General features: G+C 43.3%; 1 protein-coding gene across 1 annotated transcript in view; it reads left to right on the top strand.

Moving 5' to 3' along the window:
• The first annotated feature begins 7,389 nt into the window (after positions 1–7,389).
• Positions 7,390–16,024, top strand: part of AGTR1 (angiotensin II receptor type 1) — a 153,971-nt gene continuing 145,336 nt past the window's right edge. The window contains exons 1-2 of the mRNA XM_073674652.1: positions 7,390–7,588; positions 7,694–7,726. The gene's annotated coding sequence lies outside the window, so the exon portion shown is untranslated. The remainder of the gene's footprint in view (positions 7,589–7,693; positions 7,727–16,024) is intronic.

Genomic DNA, 16,024 nt, shown 5'->3' with positions numbered 1-16,024 from the left:
TGGTGGAGATGGAATCCTTCCGCAACCTTATGGCGGTGGCCGTCCCTTGGTACTCGGTCCCCAGCTGACACTATTTTGCCCGGTGTGCCATCCCCGCACTACACAAGCACGTGTCCCAAAACATCTGCCGTGCCCTCAACAACGCAGTTACTGGGAGAGTCCACCTGACAACGGACACGTGGACAAGTGGTTGTGGCCAGGGACGGTACATCTCCCTGACGGCACACTGGGAAAACATAGTGGAACCCGGGACCCAGTCGAACCTTGGGACGGAGCACACCCTCCCCACACCGAGGATTGCGGGCCCTATGTCAGTCAGAGTTGCCCCCACATTGTACAGCTCCTGCGCATCATCCTCCTCCTCCTCCTCATGTTCAGCCTCCATCTCAGATATCACCGCATCAGTTACAAGCTGGAAGCACTGCAGTACTGCCTCTGCTAAGCGGCAACAGGCTGTGCTGAAACTCATAAGCTTAGGTGAGAAACCTCACACTGCTTGTGAGTTGTGGACAGCTGTGAAAGAGCAGGCAGATCTGTGGCTGAGACCGCTGAACCTACATCCAGGCATGGTCGTGTGTGACAATGGCTGTAACCTGGTGGCGGCTCTGAGGCCAGGCGAGATCACACACGTACCATGCCTGGCTCAGGTGCTTAACTTCGTGTTTTCTTAAATCGTTCCCCAAGTTGCCAGATCTGCTCGTCAAAGTACGCCGCCTGTCAGCTCATTTTCGCAAGTCGGCTACAGCTTCCGCCGCCCTTGCTGTGTTGCAGCAGCGTTTGCAGCTTCTGTCACACCGACTCGTGTGTGATGTCCCCACACGTTCGAACTCTACCCTCCACATGTTACAAAGGATTTGTGAGCAGAAGAGAGCAGTTGTGGAGTATCAGCTGCAACAAGGCCGTCGATATTCAGGTCAGACTCCACACATAAGACCTCAGGAGTGGACCTGGATGTCTGACATATGTGCCATCTTGACAAACTTTGAGGAGTCCACCAAGATGGTGAGTGGCGATGACGCCATCATTAGCATCAGCATTCCACTTTTCTGTCTTTTGCAACGCTCTCTGCAGAGAATTAAAGAGGAGGCACTGCAGCCAGAGTATGGTGAGATGGATCAAGAAGCCGTAGCTTGATGTGAATGGTCCCTGTTCCTCCTGCTCTTTCTCCTTTGCCACTACCTCATCCATCATTTATCACCTGAAGCTTTGTTTTAATGGGAGTCATAGAACTGGGATAGTAGCAGGAAAACATCCAGCAATCCTAGCCACTACTACATACATGCGCTTGCATTCCAAGAAAACAAAGCAGATGCTAACTTCTATCATCATCATCATGCTCCTCACCTTGGCACTCTCAACTCCTCTGATGGAGAAGCCAGGGCCCACCGGAGGAGTCTGGTTCTCTGGTGGGCTCGTCCAATGCTGCCCTAAAGCAGGGCGGGCTAAGAAAAGTGTGTGGGGGGATGTTCCAAGGAGAAATAGGGGCGGCTTGGGACCGTTTATGGACACCCGGCCGCCGGGGGGCTGGGGACTGAGTATGGATACCAGGCCGCTAACGCAGCCATGACGTGGTGGCCAGATTCCGCCTCCACATGCCTAAAAGGCCCAATTTCAAGTGCAAGCAAGCAAGCAGTATGGTATTGCAGCCTGGGGGTGGGTGGATGGCAGGCTGCATACTTGCGCTTGCATTGCAAGGAATGGGAGAGGTACAATTGAACATTGCCCTGGGACAAGGACTTGAACGGGGATAGTTGCAAGTCTGCAACGACAGGTGCAGGGTGGGAGGCATCTTCGCATGTACCATAAACAGGGGTTTGGCATGCACACACTACCGCGGAATAGGCTGTCCTTCCCACTAAATGCACTGGGGAGGGCACAGGTAATGTTTTGGTATGGGCGCTTAATCTTATGTATAAGGCACACTGGGACAAATAGGGGCGGCTGGGGACTGAGTATGGATACCTCACTACCGAAGCAGCCATGAGGTAGTGGCCAGCTTCAGCCTCCTCCAAACTAAAATGCCCCATTTCAAGTGCAAGCTAGCAGTATGGCATTGCAGCCTGGGGGTGGGTGGGTGGCAGGCTGCACATTTATGCTTGCATTTCAAGAAAACAAAGCAGATGCTAACTTGTATCATCATCATCATGGTCCTCACCTAGGCACTCTCAACTCCCCTGATGGAGAAGCCAGGGCCCACCGGAGGAGTCTGGTTCTCTGGTGGGCTCGTCCAATGCTGCCCTAAAGCAGGCCGGGCTAAGAAAAGTGTGTGGGGGGAAGTTGACAGGAGAAATAGGGGCAGCTGGGGACCGTTTATGGACACCCGGTTGCCCCCAGGCGGCTGGGGACCGAGTATGGACACCTGGCCGCCCCCTGGCGGCTGGGGACCGAGTGTGGACACCCGGCCGCCGGGCGGCTGGGGACTGAGTATGGATTCCAGGCCGCCAACGCAGCCATGACGTGGTGGCCAGATTCTGCCTCCACATGCCTACAAGGCCCAATTTCAAGTGCAAGCAAGCAGTATGGTATTGCAGTCTGGGGGTGGGTGGTTGGCTGCATATTTGCGCTTGCATTGCAAGGAATGGGGGAGGTACAATTGAACACTGCCCTGAGACAAGAACTTGCACAGGGATAGTTGCAAGTCTGCATCTTCTGATGCGGCAAGAATGACTTCTGATGGGCACACTTTTAGGCAGTGACCTGGGTGTCAGAGATGCTTCCAGGGGTCTTCCCCATGCTGTTCCCATGTCTTTTCAGCACTGTATGCATGTGTCACACAGCACATGGCCAGATAAGGTTGTGAAATGTTAAAATGACATTTCCCGGTGAATGCATTTGTCACGGTTGAAAGCAATACAAAAGTGAAAAAACGCATAAAAATGCTACTTGTGAACATAGCCCAAGGTGTGGAGGAGTATTTTTTTTGGGGGGGGGTTATTTAGTTTACCTTATACACAAGTCATTACCCTGGAAAGGAACTTCCTTAACATATTTCACAGGAAAGCAGTTTCAGTTTCTTTTTTGAACGTTTTATTGTGAGCCCTTAAAAGTGGCTTAATACCTCTGCCCACGTTGTTGACAGCAGTGACCTGGGGGTCAGAAATGCTTCCTGGGGCGATCCCCATGCTGTCCCCATGTCATTTGAGCACTGTCACTATCGTTTTGGGCACTTGTTAGGCTTTTAAAAGACTGCCGGGGGTGCCGCCGGAAAAATGCTCGGGTCTCCCATAGACTAACATTGGGCTCGTTGCTCGGGTCGAGCACCCGAGTATCACAGCGAGCTCGGCCCGAGCTTCGAGCACCCGAGCATTTTAGTGCTCGCTCAACACTAGTAGCAACCCATCACTCTCCCTCTTGGTCAAATAGCCCTTACACAGCCTGGAGGTGTGTTTGGGGTCATTGTCCTGTTAAAAAAATAAATGATGGTCCAACTAAACGCAAACCGGATGGAATATCATGCCGTTGCAAGATGCTGTGGTAGCCATGCTGGTTCAGTATGCCTTCAATTTTGAATAAATCCCCAACAGTGTCACCAGCAAAGCACCCCCACACCATCACACCTCCTCCTCCATGCTTCACGGTGGGAACCAAGCATGTAGAGTCCATCCGTTCACCTTTTCTGCGTCGCACAAAGACACGGTGGTTGGAACCAAAGATATCAAATTTGGACTCATCAGACCAAAGCACAGATTTCCACTGGTCTAATGTCCATTCCTTGTGTTCTTTAGCCCAAACAAGTCTCTTCTTCTTGTTGCCTGTCCTTAGCAGTGGTTTCCTAGCAGCTATTTTACAATGAAGGCCTGCTGCACAAAGTCTCCTCTTAACAGTTGTTGAACAGATGTGTCTGCTGCTAGAACTCTGTGTGGCATTGACCTGGTCTCTAATCTGAGCTGCTGTTAACCTGCGATTTCTGAGGCTGGTGACTCGGATAAACTTATCCTCAGAAGCAGAGGTGACTCTTGGTCTTCCTTTCCTGGGGCGGTCCTCATGTGAGCCAGTTTCTTTTTAGCGCTTGATGGTTTTTGCAACTGCACTTGGGAACACTTTCAAAGTTTTCCCAATTTTTCAGACTGACTGACCTTCATGTCTTAAAGTAATGATGGCCACTCGTTTTTTTTTACTTAGCTGCTTTTTTCTTACCATAATACAAATTCTAACAGTCTATTCAGTAGGACTATCAGCTGTGTATCCACCTGACTTCGAAATAACACAACTGATGGTCCCAACCCCATTTATAAGGCAAGAAATCCCACTTATTAAACCTGACAGGGCACACCTGTGAAGTGAAAACCATTTCCGGTGACTACCTCTTGAAGCTCATCAAGAGAATGCCAAGAGTGTGCAAAACAGTCATCAAAGCAAAAGGTAGCTACTTTGAAGAACCTAGAATATAAGACATATTTTCAGTTGTTTCACACTTTTTTGTTAAGTATATAATTCCACATGTGTTAATTCATAGTTTTGATGCCTTCAGTGTGAATGTACAATTTTCAAAGTCATGAAAATACAGAAAAATCTTTAAATGAGAAAGTGTGTTCAAACTTTTGGTCTGTACTGTATATGTGGTGTGCAGTGTGCTGAGACACTGCCCTTGAAGGTAGTTTGATTTGAGAAAGAGAACAGTAAGGACTTGATGCATGTAATTAAACTACATAATGTACAACTACAAGTGTAGAAGAATTTATTCTATAAAGCAGTGCGGTCAGGTATACGTTAAACCCCTCTACTATTACTTAACTTTTATGTAGAAAAGAAACCAATTCTTTCCACAGAATGGACTGCAGCAGCTTAATTCTACATGGGCACTTATTGGTGTTGTGACAAATACAACTCAATCAGGTGAGCACCACTCTCGCCCCCTATCCACTGTTCCCAAACGCTATCACACTATGTGCGCTTGTCTCTCTTTTCTTTGACATAAAAATCATAGCACACAGCAAACAAACATTTTGCTCAAATGTCGGGTGGCAGCAAGCCTGTTTAGATGGGCTAATAATCAGGGATGAATATTCACATGAATGTCATGCCACAATTATTGGCTTGTCTTATGTTATAAGCTTATTATTGGCTTGTCTAATTATGATATAGAAAATTACCAGGAAGTCAGTGCATGTGGACATACAGAATCAGCCAAAACAAGAAAGCCCGTTTCCTAATATTGCGTAAGCCGCCTCATGCAACCAAAACAACTATTCCCCATATAGGTATGAACAATATAAAACCTCAGAACTGTCTGGCATCAAACCATTAGCAGTAAATTGTTTAAGTCCTATAAGTCACAAGGTGCGGTCTCCATGGTTTTCCAGGATATCCCATAGATTCCTGATCAGTTTGGGTTCTGGCTAATAAGAAGACCAAGTGAAAACTTTGAAGTGTTTGTCATGATCCAAAAATTATGCCTTGAATATTTTTTTCAGCATTATAGGAAGCTATATCCTCCTAAAAGAGGCCACTGTCATTAGGAAATACTGATGCCATAATAGTTGTACTTGCTCTGCAACAATGTATATGTTAGTATAAATAAAAAGACTGCCCAGATGAATTCTAGGGCCAAAGTTTTCCAGCAGATCAATGCCCACAGCTTCACACTGCCTCCATCAGTTGTCTTCCAATAGTGCATCTTGGTGCTATTAAGAGATATACACACTCATCAGTCCATATGATATGAGTTCTTATGCTCAAGTTTTGTAAAACCTATGGGCAGTAGACAGAGATCAGCATTGGTACTCCGGTTGCTCTGTGGCTATGAGGCCCCATTCGCACCACATTGTAAAGCACTGTGTTTTCTGACACATTTCTGCCATAGCCAGCATTAATATTTTTTCTGAAATGTTTTGTTCCGTAACTCTTTTGTGGGATCAAAATTGAAACTTCCCATGCACATTAATGAAACTTGGGAGCCCAGGACCCTGTTTTCACTTCATTGACTACCCTTCTTTATCACTGTAAATTACTGCATACCATAAACACCTCTACAACACATGCAGCTTTAGAGATGTTCAAACCCAGTCATCTAGCCATCACAATTTGGTACCTGTCAAATTCACTGAGAACCTTATGCTTGCCCATTTTTACTGCTTTAAAAATATCAACTTCAAGAACTGATCAATTACTGGATATTATATTATATCATTTGACTGGTGCCATTGTCATATGACAATGTTATTCACTTCACTTTTAATGTTATTGCTAGTCATTGTTTATCACTTATAAAGCTAGATTCACACATCCGTGTGTCACTGTTTGAATACAGACCACGATGTATGGACTGGCCATGATCTACTGGCTCAAAGTTGTCAGCCTTATATATGCAGAGGAGGCTGTCGAGTTTCTTCCAGGGGACCCATAGGGTGGAATAGAACCTGTGTAGTGGCGGATAACGCATGCTTTTCTTGCCGCCTGATGTCTGCCCCCTCTAAAGACAAGGACCACAATTGCGCAGTCAGGGAGCGTCCACAGCTTCCATGATGGCATCTCAGCACACAAAAAAATGGAGTGGGCTGGTGATAATGTTATGATAGTGTAGTAACTCACTCAGGAAAATAGGTAACACACTAAAAACTGCCACTGACCCTGCCTGTTCCTGTACAGACTAGAGATCCTGACCGCGCAGTCCCTAGTGGTATCTGCAAGAGCTTAGATAGCCCTCACCACAGACTAGACGATAACAACTCAGACCTGTTCTGCCTAATAGGCCATCGATCTCTTCACGTACCTCCTAAAGAAATAAAGGGCAGAGCTGAGTGCAGATTGCCTACAGAAAAGAGAATGTGTGGAAAAAATAAAAAAATTCCAGAGTGAGTAAAACAATCCATGAAATAAAAAAGGATTAAATACGTACTGTTAGAAAATAAGCCGCCTACTTCCCTAAGAAACAGAAGATAGGTGCAGGGTAAAGAATAGAAACAGCAAAGAGATAAACCCTAACTGATCTTTCACTGACTGTCTTAAACTACAGCAGTATGGATAGATATCCAAAAGAGACTATCACCAGCAGGAAATACCAGTAGGGGGAAAGCATATAAAGCCGCACCAAAAGTTGATAGGGCAGACAAATGAGTAAATGAAAAACACCTGTTACCCTAAAAACACTGCAGCAATGAAAACAGAAGCTAAGCACTCGGAGAAAAGGACAGAGAAGCCTACCACAAAGCGCAGGCTCAAGGGCATCGAGCCCAGAAGCATAACAGAAAGTTTATTGCAAACGTAATTTTCGATTCATGACAAAACGTGTTGGTGTGCTTAACGTAGATGTTTTGAAAAGTAGATCATAAATAATCCAATACTTGATTCTTAGCAAAATCTAATAAGTGTCTTGCATTTCCTGTGAGCATGCAAGTATTACTATGTCTTTAAATGTTTGTCCATCCTGTGTTTTCTTAGACAGAGTAAGATGAGATCAGCAGAGGCGTTCCTTGCATCTGATGGAAAGGATAAGGGAGAAATCTGTTCTAGCTGCAGTACAGCTGGGAGTGAAGGATCACAAAATTAACTGCTTCCTTGGCCATCACAGATGCTTGTCTCCAGCTCTGTCACCTAGATTCAGCTCTAGCTGTAAGCATATACCTGAGAGCCAGATTCTGTTCTTCAGGTAGGAGAAAGACCAGACCCTTCACAATATATCCTTTTGTAACTTTTTCTATATTATGACCTGCTATATGAGAATATGTTGGATACTCACTGACGTTTCTTATAGGTTGTCTGCTTGTATCCTCAAGCTGTGAACCAAGTAAGTGTTTTTTTCTTTTTTCATTCTTCTGTATAACGCCGCACACAAATCATATTCTTGCATAGTTTCTCCCTTGAGTTTTGCTCAAATAGTTAAATAAATTTAAGCTTGACATAATTTACATCTTGACATATTTACTTTGACAGCATGTGTTTGCTGTGTTACTTTTGTTACAATGAAACAACGTAATGTTATCAAAACTATTGTCACTTCCATATGTTTAATCTATGACTGCACAAATGTGAAATTACAATTATATATGGCATGTTATGTAATTAAACTGCAACATTCAAAAATATCTATCTAATCATCAATCTGACAAGTTTATCTATCTATCTATCTGGTCATTGTATCCATCTCTCTCTACCTAATTTTCTGTTAAACATAGGACTGAGTGTAAACTTTCATTAACTTCTTCCTGGTAAAGATCCAAAGATAACACCTTCAGCTTTAATATATACTGCTTAGTCTGACAATGGTAATGTGCTTTCCTGCCCATTGTAAATCAAGCAATTATCATTAATCATGATTTTATTTTAAGGGTCAGATGTAGCTTTTTGAACCCACAGCTTTTAGTGAGAGTCATGTACTATAGTAAAGTTCCATGTACATCTGAAAAGATAAAACTTTTCCAGGACTGGAGGATAATGTTGGAAGAGGTTTAATACAATGGTCTTTACAACTGCATGTTATATTCTTTTGTAAAGCAATGTGATTAGACTTTTAAGATGAATTATTGATGATTTGAATACTAAATTGTCTTGATATGTTTTGATATACTGCATATTAATAAAATCGATACACTTCAATTACTCAACTATTAGGTCACTCTACTTTCGTAATATATTCCCGCCAGACCTCCTGACATGTCCGTTTGCATTCTCTATTAAATACCTTTTTTTTTTTCTTAGAACTCTTAATGAATAAATTAACAATTGGTTATTACCCCTTACCTTGTCAATGGGGCATGCCCACCCTATACTTTGTACAGGTTTAATCCGTGCTGTCAGTACACATTTGTCAGAAAGTGCCCTATAACTAAGGAAAAGCAACATGGTAGTCAAGTTAATCCCACAGGAGGACACAATGCAGAGTTGTTAAGTATTTTATTGAAAATGCAAGTATTTACTAAAGTTTACATATCAGGAAGCTGTCATGTCCTGTTTAACAATTGTAATAATTTAAATATTGAAATACTAAACTTTATTTATTTGTTAAAGTTATTTCAGTTCTAAATATTAAATGCACAGTTTATTTAATAAAAGACCATGTAAAACAAGCTTCTAATAACATGAACAAAAAGCAATGATGTTTAAGGTGGACCTAGAGATATATGGGCTTCAGTGATGAAAATGAGTGCAGATATTTTTTTGAAAAGGCAGCTTGCATATAACAATGTAAGGCAATTATAAATAAAAGACACTTCAGGTTTAGCGTCTCATTACATTATCATCTGTATGTGCTATACAGTATAAGGTCTTATCTCTGGTAATAAAATAACTGACTACAAAGCCTTCTAATCTATGCCCTAATAAAAATGTGCACAATTTATTGCATTCCTTTAACTACAATGTTCCCCTTTTCGCCTTTGGTACAAATAGAGAACATCTGTTGCCGCAGAGTTGCTGATTAAATGTTTCTTTAAATAAACATTATAACACATTGTAGATTACATACTTAATTATTCTACAAGTGCGTTCACTTTTTCATGTGAAAGCCCCCTAACTGTCCTCAGCTTGGGTGCTTATACCTACTGAATACTAAAGAAGATAATGCTGACATACTAAACTTAACTCATAGATAACATTAATTAATCTCTTCCATTAGGGAAACTCTTGTTTAGTTCAAAAATAAATTTTCCACAGTGTAATTTTTCATTTGGAAGTCTTTTAGAACTCCCTAGTGAATAACTTTTTGCATGCGTTGCTTGCTAGGCAATGGGCCAACAAAGCTTAAGAAGCTCCTTGGTTGACAGGTGATGCTCCTTGGTCTCCTCACTACTGTAGCAATGAATCTCGTTAAGATCTATAGGTATATATTTGGTAGAGCATGCAGTCCTGGCATAAGATTTGTGCGCCTTTGGCTTAAAATTAAAGTCTGCCCAGGCCTTAGTGTGACAAGGGTGTATTTTGGTGGAGTGTTATGGCATTCATCTTCTCCTAGACCAGTGTTTCCCAAACACCAGTCTTCACGGCCCCCAACAGATCATGTTTTAAAGGTTTCCTTATTATTGAACAGGTGAGAGAACCTGTGGCAATTTCTGCTGCCTTGATAATAATTGCATGACCTGTGCAATACTAAGGAAATCCTGAAATCATGATGCGTTTGGGGCTGTGAGGACTGGAGTTTGGGAAACTCTGTCCTAGATGAATAGGTTTTCTTATGCTGACATCAGAACTGGAAACATAGCACCAGCACTTCTGCTCCCGGTAACATTGTGGAAAAGTATACCATTGGTCTTCAGTGGTGCTATTAAATTGATTTATTGGTAAAAATGTTTTTAATATGTGCATTTTGAGGGAGATAAGAGATTATTAATAGACTTCTTGAGTTCGTTTTGAGGTACCACTGTTGACCAAGGCCCAACAAAAATTTCTATTGTTAATCTTCTGTGAAGAACATCACTTTACATAAAATATTAGATATTTGATTTCGCTTAACATAATGAGTAAAATTCCACAAATTTGTGACATTTTCCTTCCTTTCCTGATCAATAAATATTATATTTTTATTATATCATATTCCACGGGGCTTTACTGATATCATCATCACTGTCCTAATTGGGGCTCACAATCTACATTCCCTATCAGTATCTCTTTGGAGTGTAGGAGGAAACTGGAGAACTCAGAGGAAACCCACAGAAACACAGGGAGAACATACAAACTCCTTGCCGATGTTGTCCTTGGGGGGATTTGAACCCAGGACCCCAGTGTTGCAAGGCAGCAGTGCTGACCACTGAGCCATCATGCTGTCCTTCCATTATATAACCGATAGCACATTCATTAGTGGTCTGGTCTTGGTCGTTTTGCTCATGACAATGAGTTTGTGAAAGATGGAAGTTTTCCAAAATAAACTGAACTTCTATATTAATGACGAGTGGGTGTATAGCAAATTAGAGTGAGGAATGCTGATTTTTAACATGCCTGACCAGCGTGCCTGCGAATGTGTCTGAAAGCGGAAACAAGAGTATAATTTCTAAGAAACATCTCTATCTATTTTGATATTTTTAAATGACAAAAAAGATAAAATGTAACATTTTAACTCTAAGCACTATACAGGGTTCTGCATGGCTCTCCTCTGGAAAAAAGATTACAGAAAGCTTTTATGAAGTGATTCCTTGTGAAAGTTTCCTACACAGAGAAGCAGAGAACACCATGTTTATTTAATATAAAATATTTCTGTCTACAGTAATAAACAACGTAAAATTAATGACCCTCAAATTCACATTCCATACCCTAAGCAAAATAAGTCACAGAATATTAGTTGTTTATTCCCGGAGGGAATTTTCTTTTTTTTTCTTCAACCTAGATCAGCTAAAAGTAAATAAAACTCTGCAATTTGTTAAATATTTTTGCTACCCTCATAGAATATAGTATGAACGGATTAGTTTAGGTTTTTAAGGTGAGGTTTAGCCAACGCTGTTTATTCATTTTTGTAAAACATTAACATTTTATATTATTTTTATTAGAAAACAGTATTTTCAAAGCATGACAAAAATACTCACAAAGTCATAAGCCCACTGGAATTTAATCCTTTCACCACCTTGGGATTTTCCATTTTTGCGTTTTTGTTTTTTGCTCTCCTTCTTCCCAGAGCCATAACTTTTTTATTTCTCCAGCAATATGGCCATGTGAGGGCTTGTTCTTTGTGGGACTTTTGTTGTATTTTTCAACAACACTATTGATTTTACTATTTAGTGTACTGGAAAACAGGAAAAAAATTCCAAGTGCAACAAAAAATTGCAAAAAAAGTGCCATTCCATAATTCTTTTGTCACTAAATGCTAAAACTAACCTGTCATTATGATTCTCCAGGTCACTACGAGTTTGCAGATACTAAACATGAATAGGTTCTTTTTCATATAAGAGGTGAAATAAAAATCCAAAGTTTGTAAAAAAAAATGATGCCATTTTCCAAGACCCATAGCATCTCCATTTTTGGGGATATGGGGCTGTGTAACGGCTTATTTTTTGCACACCAAGCTACCGTTTTTATTGATACCATTTTGGGGTAGATACGATGTTATGATTGTCTGCTATTACATCAGCCCCCTGCAATCATGTGATGGACTCGCCGATGGGGGGGTCTTATGGTGCACCTTCTGGCACGGTCATGTTAAATGCCGCTGTTGGAGATTGATAGGGGCATTTAAGATGTTAACAGCCGCGGATGGATCGCGATTCCACCCGCGGTTGTTAGGGGCACATGGCAGCTGATCAGATCAGCTGTCATGTCCCCAGAAATTATGTGGGCTCAGCTCTGGAGCCCGCATCAAACAGGGAAGGTGACTTATGATGTAATTATATGTCATAGGTCGTAAAGGGGTTAAGTCACTGTTATGTCAGATTTTTTATGATGATCAAAAAGTTCCATATTGCCATGATATTTTTTTCAAAAGAGATTGAAAAGAAAACAATGGGTAATAATGTCTGTATCTCAAAATGACGTAACATTATTGCCCTACTACTAGTACACATTAGAAATTAATTTAAGGCAATATATCTGATGTTTATTCTAATATTACATGTCATTTTTTAAGGATTAGTCAACAAGCAACAATGGGTTTTACTTCAAGTGGTTACATTTGATTGATACAAATCATTTTTATTTTTTTAAATAAATATAAAATATATATAAAATAATCTCTGGAGGCAGAGTTATCTTCCAGGTAGTGTCCTCTCCATAGCCTGGAAGAGGTCCACAACAAGGCATCTGATATTAGACATACAGGAATCACTCTCCTCAGCAGTCTATAACCTCTATGCTCATAGTAATAGTTTACATAGGTCACATGTGGTGACAGATTCCCTCTAAAGAAGTTTTACTCTATAGGTATGGACAGCATATTGTTTGCATTTGCTCTCTCAGCATATTTCCAATAAACTAAAATGGATATTACTGTGCATGCCTCTCTCCACCAAGAAGATTCTGAGAGAGTCCAAAATTCAGACCTCCTCTGTTCAGACATCTATTATCCATCTAACTAATATGTCAATATTTGGAAAACTCCTTTTAAAGGGAACCTGACTAGTGTTGAGCCACCCCCGTAGTGTTCGAGTTCGGTTCGTCGAACACCCGTGTGTTCGCCGAACTGTTCGTCGAACTGTTCGTCGAACACCTTCGAACACCGTTAAAACCAATGGCAGGCAAACAAAAACACATAGAAACACATAGAAAACACCTTCAAAGGTGTCCAAAAGCTGACAAACTGCTCAGAAGACATAACTAACACATGGAAAAGTGACAAGTACAAATAGTCATGCGAAAATAAAAGAGGTGGAGGAGTAAAAGGAGGGGGAGACACAGATATACGCATGTCATGCCCTTCTAAAATCCAAAAAGTGAGAAGCCGAGACGGCCAGTCCGCTCCTGCCCGTGCCACCTCCGTGTCGCCGGGTTTGTGCCAGAGCCGCGGTGAACCCTGATGGCCACCCCCCCTCTCTCAATACTGGTGCCTGTCCGCTGGTGGGTCGAGCGAGCCCCCCTGTGGTGGAGGCAGCTCTAAGCTTTTTAATTTAAATTGTCTCTCTAATTTGAATGAATACACTTTAAATCCATTTACAAGGATCTATTGGAGGGCAAGTCTCATGCCAGCAGCCGCGTAATTCCAGCTCCAGTAGCGTCCACTAAAGCTGCTGCAGTTAAAAAGCTTTTATAAGGATCGAGCTCGGCTGTCCACCGCAAGGCATCCTACTGCCAGTCCCAGCCCCTATGCCTTGGGGTGCCTCCTGATGCTCTTCACTAAGTATCCCATGGTCCCGAAGCATTTCCTTTGAAAAAATTAAGTGTCTAAACTACAGGTGGTGTAGCTTGCTTAACAGCCGGGATAATCCGCTGACTAGCAGACACTGCTACTAGGCACAAAGTATTTCCTGGGCTAGATGCAGTTAAAAATTTGTAATTAGATACTCTCGTTGGATGCTGAGAAAGCATTCCATAGAGTCTCCTGGCACGCCATATATGATTCTCTTAAAAAGCTTGGGGTAGGGGTCTAGGGGACCCTTTTATAGCCAAAATCACGGCCCTGTATCACAATACGTCACCTAGGCTGAAGATAAATGGAACTGTAGCACCCTGAGGGCTCGGTTGCTACAGACGTATTGCACCTCACCCAGAGGTGTGATATCTCACTCTCAGGTAAGGATGGAGTGTGGATCAGGACCCGACACCTGCATGCATTACACCACATTGCCGTGGGGCAGGGCGACCAATATGCCCCTGAGATGGGCACGACAGTCCCTGTCCCTGGCTGGAGTGTGGGGAGGGAACACTGAGGAAGGGGAACCCTGTAGTGCAGGAGCAGGGAGGAAGCAGTTCCTGGGTGCATTGAGAAGGGAGTATAAAAGGTGGGCACCATCTTAGTTCAGTGCAGAGAAGTCTGAGCAGAAGTGGCAGGGAGCAGGGGCTCTGCATGAGCTCTGCTCCGGAGGCGGGCCTAGTAACAGAGGCCCAGGCCTGGAAGAGGGAGAAGGAAGGAAGAGGAGCGGAGAAGGCTCCAGGAACGAGGGATGAAGGGATCCCAGGGGTGCGGACGGGCGAGTCGCCACCGCACGCCCGAATCCACCTGCGTGGAGGGGTCAGGCCAAAGGGGGAGACCGGTCCCCGAACTAGTGGAGGCAGGAAACGACCCTCAGCTAGAAACCGGAGGCTCTGACATTTTATGTGGCGCAGCCCCTCGCTACACCCGCTAGGAAGGCACCACATAGGGTCAGGGAAACTGGCGCCAAGTATACCAAGAGGATGCCCGAGGCAGCCGGACAGAAGTGTTGGTAAGAAAGGCCAGACAAAGGACACACAAAGGGGGTCCTGTGAAGTGCTCCAAAGTTATCTGGGAGTTGTCTGAGCCCCTCACCTGGTGAGCACAGTACGACGTGGGCAGCCGTTACCTGCAGACGTGGTCTGGATAATAAGAACTGTGAGTAAAGGCCCTGAACTGCATCACTGACTCCGTGTCGTTACTGCTGCTGCCCTGCACAATCACCCCCATCCTCCGCATACACTGCCCTGAGGCTATACTGCTCCCGTGGGGAGTTATGCTACGCTCTGCTGCACCCACAACACCAGCCTCAGCGGTCTGCCCTGTAGCGGCGGTTCACTCTGACCGCAATCCACGGGTTGCGTAGTCGTACATTTAAACATCAAAACCACATAAATAGTTCCGCCACTGGTTTGACCGCCCTGAGCCACGGAACCGGGTCGTCGCCACGAAGACTACAACCACCAGCATCCACCAAAAAGGGTCCGGCTCCGGGTGTCCCAAGGCCCAGGGGGTGCGTCAGAACATTTTCATCACCTTTCACAATCACCAATGGGACAAGGCAGGGATGTCCTCTGTCCCCTCTCTTATACATCCTAGTGACGGAGCACCTGCTCTCATCAATTCGCCATAACCCCAATATTAGGTGGATTGAGGTGGGAGGCACCGAGTACAAGTGCTCTCTATTTGCTGATGATGTCCTAGTATATATCACTCAATCACATATATCCATCCATGCTGTTATGGCTGAAATAGATCACTTTGTTACATGGTCAAATTTTAAAATCAATGCAGCGAAGTCTGAGGCCCTCGATGTCTCCCTCCCCAAATCCATATAGGATTCCATCCAGTCCAACTTTCCCTTTGCCTGGCCCTCACAGGGTATCAAATACTTAGGAATTCCTATTCATAGAGACCTCTCCCATCTATGTTATCTTAATTTTGGGCCCTTTATTGAACAACTCCATACAGACCACGGTTGGCAAGTTAGAACTGTAAGATTCACTACGTGAACCGCTGGTGTTTTGTGGAAAAGCACATGTACACTGCGTTCCAAATTATTATGCAAAAAGTGTTTAGGAGTGATAAGGGAAGAATTTGTTTGTTTGTCAGTTAAACTCATTGATGGTGATGTGTGTCAGGGCTCTTTATATCACTGTAAGCAATTGCAGACACCTGTGCTAATTAGTTTGGCAGGTGTGTCCAATGAAAGGCAAGACTACTTAAGAAGGCTCTCTCACATTATTAAGCAGCCTACATTTTCTGCCAAAATGGGAAAGAAAAAGGATGTCTCGGCTGCTGAGAAGCAACAAATTGTGGAGT

The sequence above is a fragment of the Phyllobates terribilis genome, unplaced genomic scaffold (genome assembly GCF_046119375.1).
Source record: "Phyllobates terribilis strain yellow unplaced genomic scaffold, ASM4611937v1 Scaffold_3__8_contigs__length_932513732, whole genome shotgun sequence".
NCBI lineage: Eukaryota > Metazoa > Chordata > Amphibia > Anura > Dendrobatidae > Phyllobates > Phyllobates terribilis.
The sequence above is the reverse complement of the archived record's forward strand: the minus strand, read 5'-3'. Positions and strand labels throughout refer to the sequence as shown.